The sequence below is a fragment of the Trichechus manatus genome, unplaced genomic scaffold (assembly GCF_000243295.1).
Source record: "Trichechus manatus latirostris isolate Lorelei unplaced genomic scaffold, TriManLat1.0 scaffold00211, whole genome shotgun sequence".
NCBI lineage: Eukaryota > Metazoa > Chordata > Mammalia > Sirenia > Trichechidae > Trichechus > Trichechus manatus.
The window spans coordinates 1,767,616-1,777,437 of NW_004444147.1; positions in this window are offsets into that span (position 1 = coordinate 1,767,616).

A 9,822-nucleotide genomic window follows, 5' to 3' on the forward strand; every position below is an offset into this window, starting at 1 on the left:
AGATGGCTTACATTTTTAAAAAAATAATTTTATCATACTGAAAAAGCAGGATCTATTTATTCATTGTTCAAAATTTGAGAAATAAAATAAAATTATGTATACACACAAATCACCTGATATCTTGGCACTTAGAGAACTGATTTTGGTATAGATTTTGGCATAGAGGTAGTCCCCAACTTGCAAGGTATTAAGTTACAAGAAACAGTGCTTACAACGAAGTTTTTTTTTTTTTTCCTTACACCTTATTGTTAGTAATATGTACTATATACAATGTTGCAGGATATAATAATTAGCTGATGTTATCATCATCATGCCAACCCCTAAAGACAAATAAATATCAGATTTATAAAGATAATGATAATAAAAATAGTGAAAACTAAAAAAAAGTGAGATATTTGACTTACGTCAGAACTGACTTATGACGGAGTTGTGGGAACAGAACACCATCATAAATTGAGGATTACCTGTATGCACTTCTATATAAATCTACCACATACACACACACACACAAACTTCCCTAGTCAGTTATATGTAAAGTAAAACCATGTATCTCCCTAGAGTTTATGATTCACCATGTAACATATGTATTGTATGTTTTAACAGAAATAATACCATAATATGCACATTTTATTATTTGCTTTTCTTCCCAATCGTAAATATACCGTTACCACTGTACACTTCAGGCCATAGAGCATGTGCTTTTATGTAAAGCTTATACATAAATATATACTTATATATTTTTTAAATGTTCTCATTCTTCCTTAGTAGTGATTCATTGTGACATCAAAGTCCTACATCATATAACATAGAACAACATAACTTAACCCTAAAACATTTTATCCAGCTGAGTTTAATCCAGATTAGTTTAATCCAGCTGCACCCTCATTTCAGTAAAGTAAAGGAGCATAGGTGGGTCTTTGCTATTACTTTGGATTCTGAGCACAGCGTGCCGCTGGACCAACCAAAATATTTTACCTGCAAAATACATCTCTGAAGAACTAAAAATGTTAATACGTTGATCTACAAATGATCTATGGAGCCCTAGTGGCACACTGGTTAAGCGCTTGACTGCTAACTGAAAGGTCATTGGCTTGAACCCACCAGCAGCTCCTCAAGAGAAAAGACCTGCGCTGGTAAAGATTCCAGTCTAGGGAACCCTAGGAGGCCCTTCTACTCTGTCCTATAAGGTTGCTATGAGTCAGAATTGACTCGATGGCACATAACAATATGATCTAATTTTTTTTTTTTAAGTATGGCCTCTGCCTAAGAGAAAAGCAAAATTTAAGGGATCTCTTTGAGATAACTATGCATTTTTCTCTATCCGATATCTTTTATATTTCCAATTTCCTTTTATTCCTATATCAGCAAAGTATGGTAGGAGTGCCAAAACCACAATTCTCATTTGATGCAAAAACATGGGAGTTCATATCCCATTTTTTAATTTCAAAATGATGGTCCGAGAGCATATAGTAAGCAGACCTAGATTATCTCCCGCCTATTGTATCAATAACGAATAATGATTTGATGAACCCTGAAAACACTTTTGATGTATTATGATAATCTTATCAATGAGATGGAACAGTGAACATCAGTAAACAACACAGAATCTAGATCATTCCTCATATGAAAGATTATTTTCAGAACTTTTAATCCTGCAATTTAGGCTGTTGAAGGAAACCAAAAAAAAAACAGTTATCGTCGACTTGATTCCGACTCATAGGGACTCTGTAAGACAGAGTAGAACTGCCCCATTAGGTTTCCAAGGAGTGGCTGATGGATCAAACTGCTGACCTTTTGGTTAGCAGCTGTAGCGCTTAACCACTTCACCACCAGGGCTATTTCTAATCAGTGTCTAATAAAATGATTGGTCTCTCCAACCGAGATAAAGTATCTTATTTTTATACATGAGACTATGATTTATACGAATTTTGAAGAAATTAATTTGAGCCAATGGTTTAGCAAGGAAAGGAGCTCACAACAGACAAAAAACAGACTTCAAAGAGTTCTAACGGGAAGAGATTTTCTTACAGCGTTTTGTGATTTTATTTTGGTTAATCAAACAGTTTAGGTAAATGGAGTTACTCACTTCCTGGGTAGAAAATATTCTGGCATATAAAAAGTATGAAGATTGTTTTGAGGCTGAATTTTTAAACCAAATGTTTATTAAAAAGAATTGAGATTTGGGTTTCAATAATTCCTCTTAACATTCACTCAACCCAGTTGAGCTCCTAAAATGTGCCAGGCACAATCCCAAGCACTTGGTATATATCAGTAAACAAAATCAATATAAATCTCTGGCCTCATTGAGCTTACTTTCTAGTAAAGGGCAACAAATGATCAATAAACAAACAAAAAAGTAGATTATATTGTAGGTTAGAAGGTGTTATGGACTGAATTGCAGATAAGAGTCCTGGTGGCACAATGGTTAAGGGCTCGGCTGCTAAACAAAAGGTCACAGTTTGAACTCACCAGCAGCTCTGCAGGAGGAAAGACCTCCGATCTGCTCCTATAAAAATTACAGCCTAGGAAATCCTATGGGGGTAGTTCTACACTGTCCTATAGGGTCACTATGAGTTGGAATGTATTCTACAGCACACAACAGCAACATACCTGTGAATGTACTCCTGTTTGGAAATAGGGTTTTCTTTATTAGGTTAATAAGATCATACCTGAGTAGGGTGAGTTCTAAATCTAATCACTCTGAGTTATAAAGAGAGCAAAACTGACATAGAAACACACACATGGAGAAGGTAACTGGACAGATGCATCTACAAGGATTGCTGACAGCTACTAGAAGCTGAAATAGACAGGTCAGGACCTCCCTGTAGAGCCATGCTCTGAATTCAGACTTCTAGCCTTTTAAACTGTGAAAAAATAAATTTCTGTTCTTTAAAGCCACTGATCTGTGGTATTTCTGTTATGGCAGCACTAGGTAATTAAGAAAGAAGGTGACAACTTTAGAAAGCAAACAGAGCAGGGTAAGATGATAGAATGTTTTGGAATTTAATTATAAATAGAGTGGTCAGGGTAGGACTCATCAAAAAGATGACATGTGACCTAACTCTTGAAGAAGATGAGGGAGTTACACATGTGGGTATCTGGGGTACCACCTTCCATAAGGATTACAGCCTTAGAAACCCAACTGGGGCAGTTTTACTCTGTCCTATAGACTCACTATGAGTAGGAATTGACCAGACAGCATGCAACATTAGCAATGTTTCAAGGCAGAGAAAATTGTAAAGGCCCTAAGACAGGGGAATGCCTGTCATATAAGGTAAGGAAGAAAAATTAGTAATCTATGGCAGAAATCCAGATGAGAGAGGATGGTACCTCAGTTCAGGATACTAGCTATGGAGTTAATTACAAGTGGTTGGATTCTGGATATATTTTGAAGATAAAGACAACGGGATTTGCTGAGGAATTGGATGTGAGGCACCTGGGAAAGAAATGTGTCAAAGATGGATGAATTCATGGTTTTGGGTCCCAGCAACTGTGGAGATGGTGTTTTAATCAACTGAGATGGGGTGAATCATGTATTGGGGAAAAAAGGGTGAGTCACTAAGATGTGATGTAAGAAACCCAAATCTCACTCATAGTTAACTTTAAAGCTTATGAAAAGAGATACCACCAATTAAAATTAATTAAAATCCCATTACCCAGAGAAGAAAAAACATGTCTTTTATACAAATGGATACTTAATAGATCTTTATGACTCCAAAGATTTAATATCATATTTCATGAATCTAAGACATCATTGATGTAAGATACAATTTTATTTTATTTACCACTATGAAAGAAAAAAATGGACAATTAAATTATAACACAACACTGAATGTAAGACATTCTAGTTTTAAAGGGTGATGACATGATAATTGGTATGATGATATGATATTGGTCATTGAGAATCTACTAGGTACCAGGCACTGTTAGACATCTATGATACGAAACAAGAATAAAATATGGCCCTTGAAGATCTGAGATATTTTCCATGTACAATTATTTTCATTTATTATGTTTCCTAGATAAGTCTGCTAAAAGGTTCAGGCTATCTGTGGGACTTTCTGGTATCTTTGTTAAACCAAAAGAAATACTGTCTTATGCAATTACATAAAAACTGAATTATCTCAAAAGCTAGTCCTATAATTCTTCCTAGGGTGGAAACTATGTTGAGACAAGACCTTGATAAGCCTCTGAGGTGGGAAATGAATGCTGAGGATACAGATATCAAGACAGCCAAGGCAACAAATCTTGTTGCTTGAGAATAAGAATGCTGCCAACACCTTAATTTTAGTCCATTGAGACCCATTTTGTACTTCTGATGTCCAGGACTGTAAAATAATAAATTTATCTTGGTTTAAGCCACTAGATTTGTGGTGATTTGTTATAGCGGCAATAGAAAACTAATACAATGGCCCAATGTCATTTAACAACAGTGCTGGTCCTTCCCTCCCTGTATAAGCTTGCCACTCAATCATAGAGACATAGAGTTCATTCCTCAGCTCCCAGGAATTTGTATTGACTTACAATTCTTTGACTGATAGACTATGGCAAAAGTGATGTGATGCCAGTTCTGGCCTTAGATTTTAAGGACTGGCAGATTACACTTGGCTCTTTTGGAATGCTCTCTGTTAGGACACTCCTTCTCAGAACCCAGTCACCATGCTGTGAGAAGCCCAGGCTATATGAGTGCCACTTACAGATGCAACAGTTGACAGCCTCAGCTAAGGTCCCAACCAAGAGACAGCATCAACTTCTTCCCATATGAATGAGCCATCTTGCACTTTCAGATCATTTGTGAATTCAGGTAATTAATTGAACCTTATTGTTTGTTATTAGGTGCCACTGAGTCAGTTCCAACTCATAGCAACCCTATGTACAACAGAACGAAACACTGCCTGGTCCCACACCATCCTCAAAATCATTGTTATGCTTGAGCCCATTGTTGCAGACACTGTGTCAATCCGTCTTGTCGAGGGTCTTCCTCTCTTTTGCTGACCCTCTGCTTTACCAAGCATGATGTCCTTCTCCAAGGACTGATCCCTCCTGATAACATGTCCTAAATATGTGAGACGTAGTCTCATCATCCTTGCTTCCAAGGAGCATTCTGGCTGTACTTCTTCCAAGACAGGTTTATTCGTTTTTTGGGGAGTCTATGGTATATTCAATATTCTTTACCAACACCACAATTCAAACCTCAGTTGACATATAATCGTAACCACATGAAACCTCCCAGCTGAATCCAGTCAACCCACAAAACAGTGAGACATAATAAATTACTTTTTAAGCCACTATGTTTGGAGGGGAGACCTGGTGGGGTGGTGGTTAAGAGCTAAGCTGCTAACCAAAAAGTCTACAGTACAAGTCCACCAGTCCCTCCTTGGAAACTCTATGGGGCAGTTCTACTCTGTCCTATAGGGTTGCTATGAGTTGGAATTGACTCAATGGCAGCAAATTTATCTTTGGAGGTTGTCAACAGAAACAATTGCCTACTGTTAAATTTAAGATTTTTGTATTGCTGTGATAGAATGCTCTTCTGGTTCTTCTCAAATAAATGTTCAGAAATATCTGCTATCTGCATGGATTGTGTGGGTGTGTTTATGTTGTTATTGTACATGAGGGTGGCAATTAGTGGAAATTGTAGAAGGGACTGAATTTCACATTTAGACTAAAGGGAAACCATAGAAACATACATGGGAAAAGAGAGTAGAGATCACAATGAAAACAAAAGCTTTTTGGGGAATTTTCTGGAAACTTGCAGTTATTTAACTTCTGCATGATGTAGTATTAGACTTGAGCCATTCTCAAGTGACATATACATACCAGTTTACATAAGGTTGATCAACTTCTTTAGATAAGGGGCGATCAGAGCTGAATTTGATCTATCTACAACTCTGTCCTACTCACCTGTATATCTCTAGTGTCTAATATCATCTCTAGCTCATGGTAGCTACTCATAAATGATTATTGGTTGGTTATCACAGAGGTAAGGAAGAAGATAATGAGATTAGGTAATAGAATAAAAATAAATTTGAGCAGGAAATGATGATTCACTAATAATCTGAAACATTTAACTCTAAAGCAAAGATAAAGAATATGGAGATTGACAGCATCAATATATTGGCACCACAGTTAAAACTTACACCTGTATCTCTTTTCTTCTAAATTTAGTCTTATAAATGTCATTTCTCCTAAAATAATGCACTGATAATGCAATTTCAGAAGGTTTTTCTTACTTGGTTTAGCTATATATCCTTAGAGACATAGTGCATCCAGATTAATTTTAGATTAAGAATTGACAGAACCACACTGCCATTCAAAGTTCCCCATATTAGCAGCTCAAAAGCTAATTGTTATTTTTTAGACATACACATAAACATCTACACACACACCTTATTAATTTCTCCTCTTCCTTTATCCAAAACAGCTTTGAAACCATTGACAACATCATTCTCATCAATAATAACATATAGAACCAAGAAAAATAGGAGAAATTAAATAAATTACCCATCAAAAGATGCCAGACATTCTACCTGAATCTGAAATTTGCTTCATAGTTTCATAACCTACAGTCAAGGGAAGATGGTATAGAGTTCACTATCAGAAAGGACTTTGAGGATATACTCAAAGTCTGCCTTTGATTTCAAATAGCTAAGGGATTGTTGCATAATGTATTTGATGCAATCTATATGCTATGGATTTGTAAGAAGATGAATCAATACTAAAATGAATAGGTTCACAGTGAATGGTTCGTTTGACACAGAGACTCTGGTCTAGTTTGAAGATAAATAGACGTGAGGAATGCTCTTCACATGACAAATCTGAATTAATAAAGCATTCAACATAGAGATATGTGGTTGGAATGTTGGTGTACTAGGCAGGTCTAATGGCATAAGAGAAGGCTCTGCCTTCAATTCTATTCTACTGAGCAAGTTTAGTTAAGAATATTGATACTATGCTGATCAGATTTGAAAATCATATAAAACTGGAAAATTACCTAATATATTGGATAAAACAATCAGGGTTGACAAGACAAATAAGATCTTAGCTGATTGCAATAATGGACTCTTTTTGTTTGGAGGATTACAACATACTGATGGTCATGTAAGTATGTTCCACTTAAATGCAGTGGTCAGGTGAATGATAAGTAGGACTGGGATATACATGGGACTACCTGCCTTTCCATCAAATATAAAGGGAGAACTTGCTGGGTCCCAAGAATAGATCAGAGTCAGCTAACACAATCACACAGAGCCAGAGAGAGAAGAGAAAAATAACAAGGCCTCAAAGATGTAGACAAGGAGTCTACATGGATGAAAGAAAAATTTAAAGAGACACAGTGAAGCCTGACTGCGCTTTTTCAAGTCCAGTGACTATAACCAGTTGCCACTGAGTAAGCTCCAACACATGGCAACCCCATGTGTGTCAGGGTAGAACTGTGATCCATAGAGTTTTCAATGGCTGATTTTTCAGAAGTAGATCACCAGGCTTTTCTTCTGAGACACCCCTGGTAGACTTGAACCTCCAACCTTTCAATTAGCAGCTGAGCACATTAACTGTTTGCACCACCCAGGAACACCTACACTGTCTATACCCACTACTAATTGCAGACTAATTTATGTCTTAGTGCTGAACAAGCAGATTAGAACATCCCCCTCCACTGAGAGAAGGCCTAAACAGGGTGATTAGAGGTGGGTCTAGAGCAGGGAGAGGGATAATCTTCTACCTGTATTCCTTCACATCTTTTTCTCTTAGCCCATTGAAAATGGAAAACCTCCTGTGATTAAGCAGGGATATGGCTGACCATACCCAGGGAGGAACGCATGAGTGTGTCAGCGGAGACCTGATACCACTTTACTGAAGCCATTTCTTGATATCTACATTGCTCTTTTGTCTTCCTAAGGGCAGTGAAACGAGTGGTCTAGATGTGATGATGGACCAAATGTCAAAAGGAAAAATGTAGTAAGTATTAACATAAACCCAAGAGAGAGTGAATACGGTATTGAAGGGGCGTAAACACATTCTACCTGAATAAGAGTTGAGGGAACTGAAGATGTTAAGCCTGTGGAAAAGAAGGCACACAAAGGTTACAAAATCTTATACTAATTAATAAATTGTCATGTGGAAGACAGATTATATGTGTTCTACAGGATCCTAGACAGTGAAAGTAGGTCTTCCAGATACAGACTATAAGAGAATAAATTTTAACTTTATTTAATGTAACAACATAGTAATAATTTAATTAATCATTCTTTTAGAAGATATGTCATTGAGTCAGGCACTATGAGTTTCTGGAACACCAAGACAATACTCTGACCTGACAGAACATCTTGCTAGGGGAGCAAAATACATTTGTAAACAAATAAATGAATTAGAGATACTTATTACTGTTTTAAAGGATAGGATCAGAGTGATTTAAGAGCTTGTAACTTGAACAGGTTTTTCTCAGTTAGGAGGCTCAGGGAAATCTCACAGAGGAGAAAAGGATAGAATCGGTCAGTCATGTGAAAAGCCAGGGCAAGATAGAACAATAAGGACAAAGGATCAGAAGCATAAGGAGCTTGGCTTGTCCAAGGCACAGACCAGACAGAAGGCCCATGGAGCTCAAATGAAGTAAACAAGGGGTGAGAGTGGTATGACGTGCAGTCAGAGAGGAAGGCAGGAGCCAGATCCTGCAGGGCCTTGAGTTATGATGAGTTTGGATTTTATCCTAAGAGCATTGGGATGCCTCTGATGTACTTCAAGCAGGGGAGTAAAATAATCAGAATGCATAATAGGGAAAGAATAACACAAAAGCAGCAGGAGAATTGGAGACCATAAATAACTGTAAATGACTTTCTTGTCTAGACTTAAAAGAAAGGAATGAATGAAGACAACAGAGTCAGTAGGAAACAGAGAGAAATATGGCAGCCATCAGTGAAAATAATTGAGTTAATTCCCACCTGGTGGAATTGGCAAGTGTTCTGTGGCATGGAGACAACAGAAGGAACCACAGAATGCAATCAGTGATAACTGCAGGGCACATGAAAGGGGGCTGAAGAACAGGAAATTTTCTTGGGTGAATTAGAATATATTTTCATGCAATTCTATTGTTGAAGTATACTGGTGAGGACTGAACCATTGCTCATCCCAAAGAAGAAGCAGTCAACGTCAAAATGGGAAGGAATATTGGTCCATACATTTAGAAAAGCCCTGGAAACACTGGGATCCTCAGCAGTGAATCCAGAATATACCAGTGTCGCATGCTATCCAGAAAATAAACATTGATAGTTGCTGCTACTGAGGCCAAGTTGATTGCTGAGAGTGGGAGTGGGGATTTTTTCCAGAATGAGGGTCACAACGCAATCCAGGTAGAAGCACTAAGATCCAGAGAGATTCACCATAGTCCGTCTTAAATCTCTACTATAAAACTAGCAGTGTTTCAGATTGAGGTACTCTATAAGCCTATGCTCTGGAGTGTAAATGATACGGAACATAGTTTCAGTCAAACTACAATGGAAATGTAGCATAAGTAAGAAATAAACCTTTGTTGATGCAAATCTCTGAGATTTGGGATCATTTGTTACTGCAGCATAATTTAGAATATTCTGATTTACTGTCTTAGGCTGGCATCTTAGTCATTTAATGCTGCTCCAACAGAAATACCACAAGTGGATGCCTTTAACAAAGAAAAGTTTATTCTCTCACAGTCCAGCAGGCTACAAGCCCAAATTCACCAGCTCCAGGGGACGGCTTTCTCTCTCTGTCAGCTCTGGAGGAAGGTCTGTGTCATCAGTCTTCCCTTGGCCTGGGAGCTTCTCTGTGCAGGAACCTCAGGTCCAAAGG